This window comes from Panthera tigris, chromosome B2, assembly GCF_018350195.1.
Source record: "Panthera tigris isolate Pti1 chromosome B2, P.tigris_Pti1_mat1.1, whole genome shotgun sequence".
NCBI classification, from domain to species: domain Eukaryota; kingdom Metazoa; phylum Chordata; class Mammalia; order Carnivora; family Felidae; genus Panthera; species Panthera tigris.
This window is the reverse complement of record NC_056664.1, coordinates 2,916,792-2,933,524: the sequence shown is the minus strand read 5'-3', so window position 1 is coordinate 2,933,524 and position 16,733 is coordinate 2,916,792.

Below are 16,733 nucleotides of genomic sequence, written 5' to 3'. Positions count from 1 at the left end.
TTTTGTTACTTTTTTTTTTTTTACTGGTCACCCTAGAGTTTGCAATATATATTTACAACTAACCCAAGCCCACTTTCAAATAACACTGTGTCAGGGGTGCCCGGCGGGCTCAGTCGGTTAAGCGTCCGACTTCGGCTCAGGTCGTGATCTCATGGTTTGTGAGTTCGGGTCCCACGTCGGGCTCTGTGCTGACAGCTCAGAGCCTGGAGCCTGCTTGGGATTCTGTGTCTTCCTCCCTCTCTGCCCCTCCCGCGTTCTGTCTCTTTCTGTCAAAACAAAGCAAAACAAAACACTGTGTCACTTTACAGGAAGTGTGAGTACCTTATAACAGCAAAATAATCCTAATTCTTCCCTCCTGTTCCTTGTATCCTTGTTGTCATTTGTTTCACACATACATAAGCAAATATATGTATATACACACATGGATATACAACATACATAATCTAGTATGTTGTGGGTATTTTTATGTTGAACACCCTGTTATCAGTCAGGTCAATTTAGAGTAAGAAATATGAAAGTTTTTATTTTACCTTCATGTATTTCTACTCTGATGGTCTTTCTCACATAGATCCGAGTTTCTGATCTGTATCATTCCTTTCTTCTGAAGAATTTCTCTTAACGTTTCTTGCTAGATGGGTCGCTGGCCACGAATGCTCTCAATATTTTCTCTGGGGAAATCTTTATATCTTCTCCACTCTGTAGGGATGACTTCACAGGGTGCAGAATTCTAGATAAATGTGTTTATCTCTAGCACGAAATATTTCACTCCGCTCTTTTTGCTTGCACATTTCCTGAGGGGGAAGCGGCTGTAATCCTTATCTTTGCTCCTCTGTAGGTAATTTCTTCCCCCTGTAGCGGCTCTCGGGATTTTTTTCTCTATCTCTGTGTTTCTGTAGTTTGAATACGTTGCCTCTGTGTGTAGACTTGTTGGCATTTATCCCGGTCGGTGCTCCCTGACTATCGTGGGTGACGCTGCTGTGAACACCGATGCACAGAGAAGGCCTTCCTCTGCCCACCGAGATTTTCGTGAAGCCTGGCAGCACATTTGAAATCAGGATTGGACAACCTGCCGTTTCCTACTTCCTGAGGGCGGCTGCTGGGATTGCGAAGGGGGCCGGCAGACAGCCTCCGGTCAGAAGAGCGGACACCTTTCCAGAAGGAGCGAACCTAGAAACGGGCAGGTGCCAGGAGGCGACCCCGGTCCTCACACTCTGGGGACTCGAGGGGACCCACTGGAAGAGCCGTGCCAAAGGGGAGGGAGGAGGTGACGCCAATCTGATGACTATTTCCCCCACTTTAAAGGAAGTATTTTTCCATGTATGACAGTCTCAAGGGATCAAGTCTAAATCAACATCCTTTGTCATCCCCACAACCCCCCTCCGGCCACCAAAAGTACGTTTCTAAACGTTTGGTGGCATTCCTCCGTGAAACCATCTGGGGTGGCTTTTCTTTGTTGTGATGGTTTGGATTCCTGCTTCAGTATCTCAGCGGTTACGGGTCTGTTCACATGTTTGTTGCTTCATGTTTTCTATTTGGCCGATTGGATGTTTCTAGACATCCGTCCACTTAATCTAGCTTTACCCAGTATGCTTTTTCGGAGTACTTTTTCGGAGTACTCTCTTACAATTGCTTTTATTTCTATAAAATCTGTAATAATGTCCCCACTTTCACTTCTCATTTTCATCGTTTGCATCTCCTCTCTTTGTTTTCCTTAGTCAATGTAGCTAAACACTGGTCAGTTTTGTTGAAACTTTCAAAGAACCGACTTTCTGTTTCATCTATACTTTTAATTCTGTTGCCAGCCTCTCTTCCTGCTGGCCCGCCTTATCTGAGTGCCTGCCCTACGGATTTACGAATTGCTTACCCAGTCCCCGTAAATGGCATAAACCAAGTCCTTCCATAAACCTTCACCCCCGCCCCCCCCCGCCCCGCCACCCCTCCCAAAACGAATTCTCTTTTGTGTCTCTTTTCTTTTGGTCAATGGGTCTGTGAAGTTCATTCATGGACGTTGTAGATTATTCATTCTACGTTCTGCATTATGTATTTTTTCATGTGAACATGTCCACGTGACTACAGATGGGCACTTGGGAAGTTTCCAGTCTTGACTACCATGAACAGATGGCTGGGCGTGCTGGTGATTCTACCGGCTGGATTTACATCCCAGCATCTGCAAGGCAAGTATCGACCGTCAGGACATGGTATCGTTGATTACAAGGAATGAAAAGTCTGAGATCTAGGACAGGACACAATGAACGAAAGATCTCTTGAATTGAAAACGTTTCCAGGCCTGGATACCTTCTTCTAGTCTGACCACTTCACACACGTGGTGTTCTGGAATGTGGTGGTGAGCCCCTTCCCTCGACATTTGAAAGGTTCCCTGGCTTGGAAAATAAGGTCTTCGTCCCTAATCCTAAATTTTGCTTCCTAACGTCTCCATTTGGCCAGATAGAATCACGGTTTATCTTCAAACAGAGGAATCTTCTTGCCCCTCGCCGACTCCTTAAGCCACGTTGCTGGCACCCCGCGCCCCCATCCCAGCCACCTGCCCCAGTGGCTCTGAGTCTCCGGGTTGTTAGGGGGCCCCTGCGGTGCCAGCCCCCGGAAGCAGCCTCAGCAAAGGATGCCACCTGCGACACCCTGATGAGATGCTGGCCCGGACAGTCGTGTTCATCCTTTAACAGGTCTCCTTATCGGAAACAGTCTGAGCCCAACGAAAAGCGCCCACGTTTGGCTCTGACCACGGGTCTTACTCAGATGCTGAGTCCCCAGGGGCTGTCGCAGAGCCTCACAACGGGTGGGGGGGCCCGCACCCAGTGAGCCTTCCGACTTCAGTCACTCAGGAGGCCATCCCCCTTCAGGGACAGCTCGTCCCCTCCTGCCGATCTGTTGGTCTTAGCCTCACCCGAGCTGGGCGCTCCTTTGGAACAGGTGCCCCGTTCGTTTCCCTTAAGGGCCCCGGGAGGGACACCGCGTGTGACTGATGCACTCCCTTCCGGAGTTCCCTGGGTCTCAGCGGAATGGTGTGCTGCCTCTGCGGGATCGGAGCCAGGAGCAGCCAGGGGCGCAGAGAGCTGGGGCCGGGAGCCCAAGGCGCGCAGACCTGAGGGCTCAGTCGGGTGCCAGCTCCCCGCGGGGCTCCCGGCTTCCCACGAAGGCGAGGACGCGCGTTGGCCGTGTGGAGACATCTCGAGTGGAGGAGACGCAGGTACCCGGGGGTCTTCCTGGGGTTCCCGCCAGGACGCGGCTGAGGGACGGAGAGCCTCAGGGGCCTCTGCTGGACAAACCCTGCTGAGAACCGGAGCCTTCTTCCCCCCTTCCCCTCAACACGCCTGTGAAGGTTAATTGTTTGTGTCAGCGTGACTGGGCTCAGGGCTGCAGACAGGCTGCGAAACCATGATTGCCGGGTGTCCGGACTCCTCGGGAAGCCCCGTCACCCCAGACGGGCCCAAGGGGGTGGCGCCATGACAGGAGCCCCGGAGCAAACGAGGAAGGGAAGGCGCCAAACCTCCCGCCCCAAGTCCCGAATATCCCGTCCTCTAGTGAACAGCTGCTCCCAAGACAGAATCCTGAGCGCCTGGGAGGAAGAGCTGGCCACACTCTGGCTCGCTCGGTGGGTGGGCGCGTGCGGCCTACACCCTCTCTCTCCCTCCCCTGCGTCACCACCCGCCGTGCTGTGGGTTGTGTGTCTGACCTTGAGTCCTTTCTCGTGATGAGGCCAAGAGCGTTCAGTGACACCTTTGGGACGGAAGGGGTCAGGGCCCCGGGCCCCGGGTCTCCCCAGTTCACCAAATGCACAAGGAGGGTCAGAAGTGGATTGAACCTCAGGACACGTAGCGGGTCGGTGTCCGGAGAGCTGGGGAACCGGCGGGTGTGGGGGGGGGGGAGGTGCAGCACATTTGTTGTCAGAAGTAGACAACAATCGCGGGGAGAAACCACTCAAAGCTGTTGCGGAGCCCAGGGCCCAGGACCGGGAGAGGCCTGGCCGCCATGGGGGAGCCTTCATGTCCACAGTAGACAGCGTTTGCTGGGAGGTACCGAGCGGGACTTCTCTAGCCGCTTGGGATTAGGGACGGGGGTTCTATCCCAAAGCAAGACTTATTCAAGTCTCCACATTCCGAAAAGAGCCACCAAAAATGAGGCCATTGCCTCCCTCAGTGGAGCAGGATATCCCCGGACAGAGAGTAGAGCCGTGACAGCGAGGCTTTTTTTTTTTTTTTTTTTTTTTTTTTTCCAGGAAGCAACTTAATTCCTTCTGACACCGCTCAGTTGGGTTGGCACTCGAGGAACTGTCCTGTAGGGGGAGGCCTTTACTCAATTAGTAAAAGTATCAATCCGCACCCACAGGCGTTGGAATTCCTTTGACCTTGGCAGATGAGGGAAACCTAATCGTTAGTCTTTCCTGGATAGTCTCTGGTTCCTTGATGGTCTGGGGGAGCAAGTCCGTGGTTGGAAGGATTGTTTCTAAGACACTTTACAGGCTGTTACTACTCGCAGAACTGTCCTTGACGCCTTTTTTTTTTTTTAGTAAACATCCTTTGGGCCATTTGATAAGTTTTGTCCCTCCCTAAATGAAAAGCCTGATGCCGTGTTTTAATGATCTTTTAGCTCTGTGAGCCCGGTAATAGTAAATGCCCCGCTCTGTTTGCAACCATTCCAAGGGCTGGAGTCAGACCCCAGTTTATTTTTTCGAGGTGGGGGGGAGAGTAGGTGGGATTGAGTCTCATTTAATCATTGATATAGCAGGCAAACTATTTTCCTGAGCCCTGGTATCTACAGCCTACACTATCCAGTAATTTCCAAACGCGCACACAATTGTTCATTTGTTCTGGAGTCAGTAGTGTGTAGTCTCTAATTCAGTTACAATGTGCCTTCCTAGCAAGGGAGGAAGGCCGTCTGGTTTCACCAAAAAAGAAGGAGCAGAAATTAGTTTTCCCCATAGGTATCCCAGGGGCTGAGAGAAAAACTTAGGTGTAAGTTTTCCGGAGATGCCTCTAGCTGTTCTCCTGCGTGTGGATGGTTGGCCTGGAGCGGAAAGGAGGACAGAGAAGGTAGCTCCTGCGTCAAGAAGGACCTCAACCAGTTTTCCTTCCATGTTGAGAGTCACTCGAGGCTCTGGGTTTCTGATGGACAGTTGGTTTAGGGGAGCCACCGTGAAGAGCCCCAGGCCCCGGTCAGTCCCTCCCAGGGACACTGGTTTTCTGAGCCCTCATAGAGAGAGGCCCCGAGGGCCTTCAGATCTCCAGCGGTTGTCTCCGCGCAAAGGGCCTGGCTTATGGGGTTTTCATTTTGGCTGTCCCCTCTGAGGACAGTCTCACTTCAGTGCTCTGAATGGCCGTATAAATGGCACTTGGTGCCAGGACCTCGGGAAGTCCGGTCTGACCTAGTACGTTAGGCCACCACTAAGGCCTCGGATTCTTTTTTTTTTTTTAAGCCTCCTTTTCTGTTTTTTTTTTTTAATTTATTTTTATTTTTTTATTCTTCTCTTGATCTTGGTTGTAATATACCCAGTTGGCAGCTCGTAAGAGCTCCTCCAGGCTCCCTTCCAGACCAACAGTCAGGTTTTACAGTTTTCTCTGAATATCTGGGGCCGATCGAGTGACAAATTGGTCTTTTAGGATTGTCTCAGCCTCAGGGGTGTCAGAGGAGATAGGTCAGTGTCATCAGCCTCACAGACCGTAGATTTGGGGCGAGTGGTGGCTCAGAGGTGCACCTGCACGGAAGTTGTGCAAGCCAGTCCTTGTGAGCCCGAGAAGCAGCACCCACAACAGGCAGAGGCCTTGGGCAGCGGCCAGTCATGTGAGGAGACAAAGGTCTCTTTCCCTCCTTTGCTCCCCAGTCAATGGATGAGCCAGGCCTGGCAGTGGAGAGGGGACGTCTGACCCTGCGTCTGACCCTGCACCCTCCTGCGTCCTCGGGAGACAGAGCACCTGCCCCCTCCGTCTATCCGCCATCTTCCTTACTTCCCTCTCCTCCCCACCCCCAGCCCTACAATGGGGACACTGAAATAAATGTGTCCTCAAACTTATGGAATTGGCCCACAGGATGGAAAGAGAGGTTTAACAAGACCAGTCTGAAGGCAGCGGTTGGAGGAAAATTAAGTCGTCTCATGTTGCAATGTCATGGGGTTGAGACTCCTCGTGGCTTTGTGGGCCATCACCCTGCCGAGGACATGACCCCTGGGCACGGTCTGAGACGCATGCCGTCTTCACGAGGAGAGGGACCTGGGTGTGGGGGATGCAGAGATGGAACCCGCGTCCCCCCCTGGCTGCACCTGACCGTGGTCCTGGCCGTGCAGCGGGAGTAAAGTCCGTGCTGTCTCTGGTCCTGCCCTGAAGAGGCGCTTCCTTCAGATCCTGATCACTGGGAAGAGTTTTCGAAGGAGGACAAAGCTTATTAACACAGCAGCGCACCCTCCTCCAACCAAGGCGTGAAAACAAGACCCGAGGCCCAGGAAGCGAAAAGCACAGGCAACTACAGTCATTTCTCAGGACCCGGTGTGGGCGCCTCGCCCCTGAGGACGCTACCCCGGATCGGTCCAGCCGGCAGAGGCCCGTGGCGCTGTGTCTGCCCTGCGGCTCAAGCTGATGCTGGTGTTTGTGTCTCTCGCAGGGGTGGAGGCTCCTTGAGGACAGACCCGTGCTTCCTGCCACCCCGCTGCTTGTGGAGGGCCAGCATATTGTGGGGGCCCGCAAAGAATTGGGGATTGCAGGGGAGAGGCAACCTCTTACCCCCAGTGAAAGGACTGAGGGTCCCTGAATCCTCAGGTTCCACGGTGGTTCACACCCTCCCTGGAACTTAGCATAAGGCCTATCAGCAGTCAAGGACCCTCTCGGCTGGTCCTGTGGGGCCCCTCTGGGTCCTGGGGCCCACATCAGTTTCAGGAGGCCCAACGTCCACTTCCGGTGAAGGGGTCTTACATTGGGCTGCTCTCGTAGGCCTGGCCCATTTCCTTGAACAGTCTTGACCATCAACACCCTCCCTCTGTGCCCTTTGCCCTGGGAACCTACTGAATCCAGATGGAAATCATAAATTAAGTTATTCCTAAACAATGTAGATGGGCAGACACGTACTGCTCAGAAACCACTCAGGGCCTCATGACGATTCATTCACTGGGTTCATTAATTCCGTAGTGTTGCCAAAGGTCACTACCATGGAGGCAGAAATGGCTGACGACCACCCATGCCAGGCACGTATCTGATCAAACAGAAGCATTTCAAAGCCAATTGGAGGACCTCCTGTTTCCCATCCAGCATATGAGGAGTTTACAAGTTGCCGGTCTTATCCTCATAGCGAGAAAAACACGAAACAGACTGAAAATTTGCAAATCTTCTTCCAGTCTTCACAGAACAGAGCTCAGCAGGGCAAACCACCGCCTCCCAAACTGGAGCGACAGGCGGACTGGAGGCTCGAAGCTCACGGTACCGGAGGCCGGGAGGAGAAACCGTGGCTGGAGCGCCGCACAGGGGGAAGCTCGGCCGAGGAATGGAACCTCCTGCAGACAAGCGTGCAGTTACAAACTCGAGGGGGTCCCGTCTCCGGGAAGGCCCCGCCCTTTCGCAGAGTTCACCTCTGGGAGCCCTACCAGGTTCTGGAGGAAAATCCCCCCACGCCTCCTCAAGGGGAGGAGAACCGTAGCCATTCAAAAATACCCTCATTCTCTTGTCCCCAACAAGGCCCGAGCACAGGGGACCGAGCCAGACAGACCTGGGGGGTGAGCGACACCCAGCTCCCAGCCCTCTCCGGCCTCTTCTGCTCACCTAAGGGGGGGAGGGGATAACACGGAGGAAGGTCACAGCCCAAGGCCCAGGTTCACCGACAGACAGAGGGGCCTAGGCACAGAATGCTTCCGTCCCCTCACATGGTGAATTACCAGGGAAAGAACTGCACATCTCAGACCTTATGTAAGAAGTCTCTGAGGACAGCCACGACGTGTCTGATTTTCTCCTTCTCATTCCCCCCTCTTGATTCTCAAGCGGACTTAGAGAACATCAAAGTTTTATATTAGCAGTGAAGGGAGTCCTGGCATTGTAACAGGAAGGTGGCGACCCCTCTGGTACTTCTGCTGAGTGGGGGCGCAGAGGTTGTGCAGTCAGGGGTCCCCCCTCCCCCGTCGTCCAAGGGGCTGTAATCGTAGTTAGGGCTTCTGATTCCCGCCACCGTCTGAAGCCTTACTGTCTCTACACAAGAGGAAACAAAGTGGGTTATCACATTGAGAACACAGGGGCCAAACAGGAGGGCTATCAAAAGCGTTAGGAGGGGGTCAACTAAGGGCAGAATCCAAGGGCCCCGTTTCCGTACGTCATTCCAGAACCCCCAGGATTCTGACAGCTCTCGCCTTCTGTCCGAGACCCCTTCCTTCAGCTGTTGGACCGTATTTCTGACTATTCCTCATTGGTTTGCATAGAAGCAACCTTCCTCGTTTAGGAAGAGGCGTATTTCCCCCCTTCTCAGCCCCGGACAGGTCGAACCGTCTTCTATTTTGCCATACCCCTGCTGCTAAGGAGTCCACCAGGGACTTTGCAACCTGTTCTACGTCATCTGTCGGATCTTGGGGTAGGTTTTGGTGAAAGGAAATCGATGAGGCTACTCCCCCAACTCCAGTACTTACTCCGGCAGTGAGTTCCAACCCAATTAGTAGAGGCATAGCTTGGATAGCTCGGTTAGACCGGGTATGTGCAGCCCAGGGAACGGTAAGAGATTGGTTGTCGGGGAGAATACTCGCTTGGGGGGTTAGGAGTGCAAAGGCGCAAATTCCCATCTGGCCAGCAGGCAGGCACAAATCAGCATTAGTTCCACAAACAAAGAATATTCCTGCGGGGGGAAGGCACCAGGGTGACTCTTGGTTTTTACCTGTTTGATTGTATATCTCAGTTTGGATGCATTGGTTGTTAGTGAAGTTACCTATGGGGGTTGTTCCCCGTGGGTCCCTAAGACATAAGGAGGTCCGCCCTATTAGTTTTATACCAGTAACCACGGGCCCTCTTGTGACGGTTATGTTGTCTGTTGACATGTTGTGAGGGACAGCATATTGGCTACATTACCTGGGACTGGGGTGGCCTCATAACGTAAGGGGGTTAGAGAGAGGCAAAGCCAACGGTCCTTGGCTAACTTAGGGTTAGAGGAGTTGAGAAGGCGATGGGTTCAATTTAGAATCTGGGTGTAGGAGTTAGAGTCACAAGGCCCATTGCGTCTGATTTCTGGAAGTTTGGGTCTTCCTGGGTAGACTTCCAGAAATCTGCTTCACGAAATTTTGTACCGCCTGTCGGGTTGCCTTCGTATGGGCCTGGTCTTAGACGCCCCCTCCGTCAGACAACCCAAAGTGGATTTGTTGTGTCCGGCAGACATATCCGTCTGGGAGTCCGTGGCATGATGCTCCCTGCCAAAGCCGTCTTGCTTAGTTTTTCTTTTTCCTTGCCAGTAAGTTTTTCCATCGTGGGAACAGGGTGGGGCCGAGTGATAACTCTCCGTGTTGCTGTGTGTACGTGATGAACGCCCTGTGTGTAGATCCCCGTCCCGTGAGTTGTTTTAAAGGATTCAGGGCAGTGGACGCGGAGGGGGAGTTCGTGTAATGGGTCTTGAAACAGTCATCGTTACGCTGCGGAGGGCCGTCGCTTCTGACGAGAGAACTCAGCATTAACGGTAGGAGAAATTTCCTTTTGTTAGGGCAGGTTCCCGACAGTTCCTTATTCCGGGTGGGGGATGGCGATAGGTGAGGAGTATAAGGAGGCAAGTGGCTAACAGGAGGGGAAGGTTTAAGTAAGGAGGCAAGGTTCGGTGCCAGGATTCCGTCTAACCGCTCGTAGACCAAAGAGCTTCTGGCGTGACTGGAGCCGGGCTGTGCTGTCCTCCTAAGGGTGAGCCGAGAAGACTGTTCTGGTTGAGGGTTACCTTCCGATGTGTCCAGTCCTCTCCTGGCAGGTGGACCAGCTTCACCCGGGAGGGGTGGATCCAGGTGGTTTGACCCGCTACCTCAAGTGCTGTGGGGGCGGTTAGCATGACTGAGTAGGGCCCTTTCCAGGTAGGCCTGAGGGGTTCCCTTTTCTGGTCTTGGATCCCTACTTGGTCCCCTGGTTTGTAAGGGTGAACAGTTATTCCCAGGGAAATGGGTATCCTCTCCGTGACCCATTTGTGCATCCCAAGAACCATTTGTCCTAGCCCTTGCAATTGTTTATGGACCTCTAAGTTTCCCCATTCCTTGATGTCCCCTTGGAGATTAATCAAGGGGGGTGGTCTCCCGTACAGTATCCCGAAGGGGGAGAATCCTACTTTTGCTGAGGAGTGCAGCGTACTTGCGGCAGGCCCAGGGGCGGTAGTTCAGCCCAGGGCAGACTAGTTTCTTGACCGAGTTCTGCCGGAGCTCATTCGAGGGCCCGGTTCACACGTTCCACTTTCCCTGAACTCTGGGGCCGGCAGGCCGCATGTAAATCCCACAGGATACCCGGGTCCTGGCTACTTGTTGCGCTGCCTCAGCCAAGAAAGCCGGACGTCGTCTGAGCCTATGGTTAAGGGCGTTCCGTGTCTGGGAATGATATCCCTTAGCGGGGCCTTGGTTACCCCTCTTGCGTGTTCGGTGCGTGTGGGGGAGGCCTCCGCCCAGCCCGGGAACGTGTAGATGAATACCGGGAGGTATTTGTATCCTCCCCTGGGTCTACCTCCAAATCCTCGAAGGGTGCCTGACCACAGCGTTGGGTTCCCATGGGCCCGGTGGGGCTTTGTTTGGCGCTGTTTTGCGCACCGAGGAGGCAGTGTTGAGAGGCCGAGGCACGGACGGACGGGAGCCGAGCGATTACATAGTAACGGCTCCGAAAGGTCCCAGAGGCAGGTTTTCCCAGATGGGTGAGCTCAGGCTGTCGGAGAACCACCAGGCCGGCTAGCGGCTCCGGTACGGAGACTCTTTGGTCTGGAAGCACCCTCCATCCTTCTGTCTGGCCTCCTGTTCCCTGCTGTGCCCCTTTTGTCTCTTGGATCGTGTACCTCGGGGCGGTTGGCAGTTCCAGGGCCAGCGTGACTTTTGGGGGCGCTGTTCGTCCTCCCGCTGCTTGTTGAGCTGCGGCGTCTGCCCGGCAGCTACCTTCTGACACTGAGTCAGTCCTTTCCTCTTTGGTGTCCCTTGCAGTGGGTGACTGCTACTTCCCTGGGTTCTCAGACTGCCCTTAATAGTTGTGGGATTTCTTCCTGCGTTTTGATTTCGCTTCCTCCTGCCGCCCAAGTCCTCTCTCCTTGTATAGGGCCCCGCGTGCGCGTGGAGCGGCGGAGGCGTGGCGCGAGTCAGTGTCTGTGTCGGCCCTTTTGTCCTTCCCGAGTTCTCGTGCTCTGAGGAGGGCCCACAGCTCCGCTCTTTGGGCCGACCGTCCTGGCGGAAGGGCCTTTGTTTCTACGACCTCACAATCGGAGACTAGCGCGGAGACTAGCCAGACGGTGTGTCTGGCCCTCGTTCGTGAAGCTGCCGCCATCGGTGCGCAGGATGAGGTCAGGATTGTGTAAGGGCCTGATAGGTCGGCTCGGCTAGAACAGATTTCGTCCAGTGCCTCCGGACAATCATGCCCTGCGGGCAAGAAAGAGGAGGGGTTTAGGGTTTTTCCGGCTTCCGGTCTTACTCGTCGGTTCTCACTTAGCCCTCCCTGGTACCGGGTCACCCGAGCGCACGGTGGCCAGTGTTGCCCGCCGGCAGCCATGAAGGAAATAACAGAATGGGAAACCTAACGTTTAGGTTTGGTCGCCACGGGCATTTGTCCGCATCCTTGATTAGAAGTGCGGTGGCTCCCAGTGCCCTCAGACAGGGTGGCCGTCCTGCAGCAACTGAGTCATTATGCTTTGAAAGGTATGCCACCGGTCTTCACCAAGGCCTAAATCGCTGGGTGAGAACCCCCAGGGCCTCCCCATTCTTCTCATGTAGGAACAGGTTTGAATGTCGCGATACATCTGGGAGCCCCAAGGCCGGTGCCTCTGTGAGTTTTGTTTGTACGGTGGCGAAGGCCTTTTCTTTTCCCTGTCGTGTCTCGTGTGGCGGCCTGGCCAACTCAGAACCCTGGCATCCATATCTGACAGAATCCTGCCGCTCCCGGGAACTCTCGGACCTGCCGGCGGGTAGGGGGAGCCGGGGTGGCACAGGCTGCCTGTTTCCTTTCCGCTCCCGGCATCCGTTGGCCTTGGGTGATTTTGAAGTCCAGATATTTAACTTTCCTGTCGGCAGATCCGTGCCTTTTTCTTTGACACCCGGTATCCCGCCTCTGCCAGTAGCCTGAGTGGGGACCTGGTTCCCTCCCAGCATTGGGTCCGCGTGGGACTGGTCGGCAGGAGATCGTCCACGTTGGAGGAGGACACGTCCTAGGTCCTGTTCCGGAAACCTGGCTAAGTCAGATGCCAGCGCCCCACTGAATAAGATGGGTGGATTTTTGAAGGCTTGCAGCAGTCTAGTCCAAGGGAATTGCCCCTTTGCCCCCGTGGCAGGGTTTTTGCTCAAAGGCAAATAAGGGTTGACGATTAGGCGCCAACTGGAGACAGAAGGCATCTTTTAAACCGAGGCCTGTGAACCATCCTGCTCCCAAGGGTGTGAGTCCTAGTAGAGCGTATGGGTTAGGCAGCGCTGAATGCGGCATGATGACTGCTTCATTAATGGCTCTTGGGTCCTGTACAGGATGGTAATCATTTGTCCCAGGCTTTTTTATGGGCAGCAGAGGAGTATTCTACGGGGACTGACATCACTTCAGAAATCCCCATCTGAGTAGCCTGTCCAAGTGTGTCCGGATCCCCAGGCGTGCCTCCCGTGGGACCCCATCTTGGTGTATTTTGACAGGTCGGGCCCCAGGCCTTAGGTCAATTAGTATCAGGGGGTGGTTTTTTGGCAGACCAGGGCGGTTCCTTCTGCCCAAACTGAAGGGAGTTCGGCTTCTAGCTCGGGGGCCGCTGTTGGCTCACCGGGAGGGCAAGTATATAATCTCTGTTCCTCTTCCCGTGGATTCATCAGGGACAAAACCATGGGTTGGGCCTCTTTGTTTAGGTGCGTTGCGTCTGTCCATCCGAGGTGAAGGCTATTTCTGCTCTCAACTTGGCCAGGAGGTCTCATCTAACAGTGACAGCGGGCGGTCGTGTAGATACAGGAATTCATGAACCTCCTGGTGACCCCCAGCCGGCACTGTTGGGGACCGCGCAATGGCCTTCGGGTTTGCGGCCCAGTGGCTCCTACGATGGTGACTTGTGACCCGACAGAGGTGCCACCTGTGTGTCACCAGAGTGCTCGGCGCCGGTGTCGACCATGAAGTCTATTGTCTGGCCCTCTACCTTCGTTTTGACCACGGGCTCGTGGGGGCCCAGCTGGAGAGAGCCTGGTCGTTCCTAATCAGAGTCCACTCGTGCCCGTCCGATCAGGTCGGCCTCGGGTGGTTCCGGCTGGCAGCTGGGTGGGGAAGTTTTCGTTTTTCCCTTTTGGCGGTTGGGACGTTCATTTTTCCAGGGTCCACATTCCTTGCAGTAGGCACACTGATCCTGTGTCAGTGGCGCCCTTCTCTTTTGTTCTTGGATTCCTCAGGGTGTCCGTGGGGGCCCGTCCGGCGGGGGTGGCGCCCCAAGGCCGCGGCCAGGAGAGCTGCCGGTTGTTCCATTCTTCGGTCCGCCTCCTTTCTGGCAGCTTGGTCCCGATTTACAAAAACCCTGTTGGCGATTTCCAATAGTTTGGTGGCGTTCTTTCCAGTGAATCCTTCCCGGTTTTGGGGCTTCTGTCTAATGTCACACTGGGCCTGTCCCACGAAGGCAGCAATGACCATGTGCTGGTTTTGGGGAGCTTCTGGGCCGAATGGAGAGTAAACTCTGTAGGTCTCACATAATCTGTCATAGAAGTCAGCTGGACTCTCTTCTGGCTTTTGTAGGACCTCGGATACTTTTGCCATGCGGGTGGGCTTTCTGGCCCCCGCTTTTACCCCTTGGAGGAAGGTGAGTTGGTATCTCTGTAACCGGGCCCTTCCCTCCTCCGAATCGGGGTCCCGGCGGGGCTCCTCGTCGGGCACAGCCTCCCGTGCCCAAGCCTCAACATCTAGTTGTCCATCTGGTGCCTGGGTCTGCAGCCATTTTCTGGCTTCAATGACAATTCGTGGGCGCTCTTCTGTGTTGAAAAGGGTGAGCAGAGGCTGCTTACTGTCGACCCAGGCAGGACAGGGGGTCTGGACCAGGGACTCTAGGAGTTCTGTCGTCACCTGTGGTCTCTCAGATCGGGCGGGTGTGGTGTTTGCAGTTGAGGAGGTCAGTAGTGGAGAACGGTCGGTAGCAGAAAGCCGATCCTCCCTCTTTTGGGGTCTTAACGGGACCTCTATTCTCTGTGGACCCCTTGTTTCCTGTAACAGCAACTGCATTGCCATTGGGGGTCCTGGACCTTGAGCCACAGACCCAAGCACCGGTTCGGGTGACCCTGGGAGGGGTGGGCTAGCCGCTGGTGGAGGCGAAACCGACGGAGGTGGTCTGTCGGGCAGGTGAGGTTCCCCTCTCTTGAGTGGTGGGGCATAGAGGGCATATGGTGGTGGAAATGGAAGGGCTTCTGAATTTTCTGGGAGGATGGGGGGGCGTGTTTTCCTGCCGTGAGGTCTTCTTCTCGGCCTGTGCCACCAAGACCCTACATTGTCCCTTACTATTAATGCAGAACCGGACCCAAGGAGGCTGGACTTGGGCTGTTTCCAGCCACTGATCAATGTATGGGAATTGATCCGAGGGGCCAGGGTCTCCAGTAACTACTTTATAAACAGCTCGGACCGTGGGGACATCTAGGGTGCCCTCAGAGGCCAGCCTGCACCGAACGTGGGCCATCCTAATTCACAGACCGTGCAGAATTTCCTAGGGATCAGTCTTATCCCATAGTCTCCCAAGAACGCCTTGTTGATCATGCAGTCCAGTATAGTCGGCTTTGAGGAGCCCGCTCCCAGGATGGTCTCCGGGGAGGCGATCTGGACCCTCCCAGGTACAGTGTCACAAGACGGGAGGATACTGTCCCTTTGTCCGCCTGGCTGCTCCCCTCGCTGGGATTTGGGTGCCTCTTAGCTTTGGCAGGTCAGTATTTTGGATCAGGTGTGTCGGGAGGGACAGCGTCCCCTGGGCCCTGATGCTGCCTTCAGCCGGAGGAAATGGAAAGAGGTCTCCAGGGAACCACGGGTTAGGACTCATTCAGTCTCTGTGGCCAGCGTGGGGGAAATGTTTAAAGCGTTGAGAGAAAAAACTCCGGGTGTGGGATTCCGTATGCAGTGAAACTATCCTCCGGAGTGAAGAAGGGATTTCTCCCGCAAGCAGAAGTAGAAGGAATCCCGTGTCACAGACGGGCCTTGCGAGAAATGTTAAAAAGAAGTAAGGCAGAGAGAAGGCGAACGAGTAGGTGAGGAAACTGAAATCAAGGTAGACTGAGGGAGGCTGTGTTCCGGTGCCCGTGGGCACCCTCTGGGGCTCTGGAGGCTTGGGTGGGGGTGGGGGCAGGGAGAGGTCCAGTGACCGCGTGGGCCTCAGGGAACGGGGCTGGGGAGGAAGACCAGAGGCTTCCTCCCCAGAGGCTAAGGGCCCAGACTGCAAATCTTGTGGGCCCGGTCCTGTGCTGGGGGCACGGATCTGTTTTGCCGGGATCCACGTCGCGCGCATCAGTCGGTCACCTTCCTCCTCTGCAGCGTCTTCCTCACCTCGGTCTAGCTGCCCAGTGGCTCAGCCTGCCTCCGAGAGAAGGAAAGACTCCGATGCAGTGGCTGGAATGAAGGCTGGCGGAACAGGCCGCTGTGGCGTAAGGATTGTTTTGAGCTGAAGGCAGTGGAGAAGCCGCAGATACAAGAGGCTCTCTGCACGCCCCCCCCCCCGCTCTGCCCCCCCCCCCCCGCGGTCCACCCCCATGTGCCTAAAAGCCGGGCGGAAGTTCACAAAGTTGTCCGTCTTCCCCTCCGTGCTGGGAAACACAAAAGGTGTCGACCCTTGTCAGGGAGAAGGCACGGACAGAGCTGTGTCCCAAACGTCCGCTGGCTTATCGTGCGCGACCCGGTCACCTCCCCTGCCGCCCCTCCCCCCCCCCCCCCAACTCTTTCCTCGCGTCTTCAGCGGCGGGTGGGATTGGGATTTGGGCGGAGCTCCTCGTCCTGCGGGTACGCGTGAGGCGTGCACGTTAGTAAACGATTTCTTTTGCGCTGCTGTTGTTACTGAGTTACTGAGACCGGAGGGCGGGAGAGAGAATTACTTGTCCTCGCCGACAAGGGTGATGGCCCCCACGCCCTGCGCGTCCCGGAGCCGGGAAAGCAGTTTCCGAGAGGCCGGCGCGGGATCTGGTGCCACACGCAGCGCGAGGACAGCCGCGCAGGGGCCGCGGGAACCGGGCGCAGGGGACACCCGTTGCGGCCACCACCGCGCAAGCCGGCAGGAGCCGGGCGCAGGGACAGCGGCCACCACCGCGCGGGCAGCGGGAGCGGGGCGCAGGGCGCAGGGGGGTACCCGGCTCACCCCGGTTGCCAGGCGAAGGGGCGGCGCGCGGGCGGGGCGGTCGGCCCGGCGTCTGTGTGCCTTCCTCCCCCCGCCAGCGGGCGGCCGAGCCCAGAGCAGCTCCCGGGTGCGCGTCCGCGCTCCCGCTGCCGAGCGAGCCGCTCGGGCCGCCGCGCCACCTGCTTCCCGGAGAAGGCGGCCCGGCAGCGACCGAGGCGGGAGCGGGGGGGGGGGGGGTGGGAGGGGGGGGGGGGGGGACAGGGGCGGGAGAGGCGAGGGGCAGCCCGGCGAAGGGGCTGCTCCTT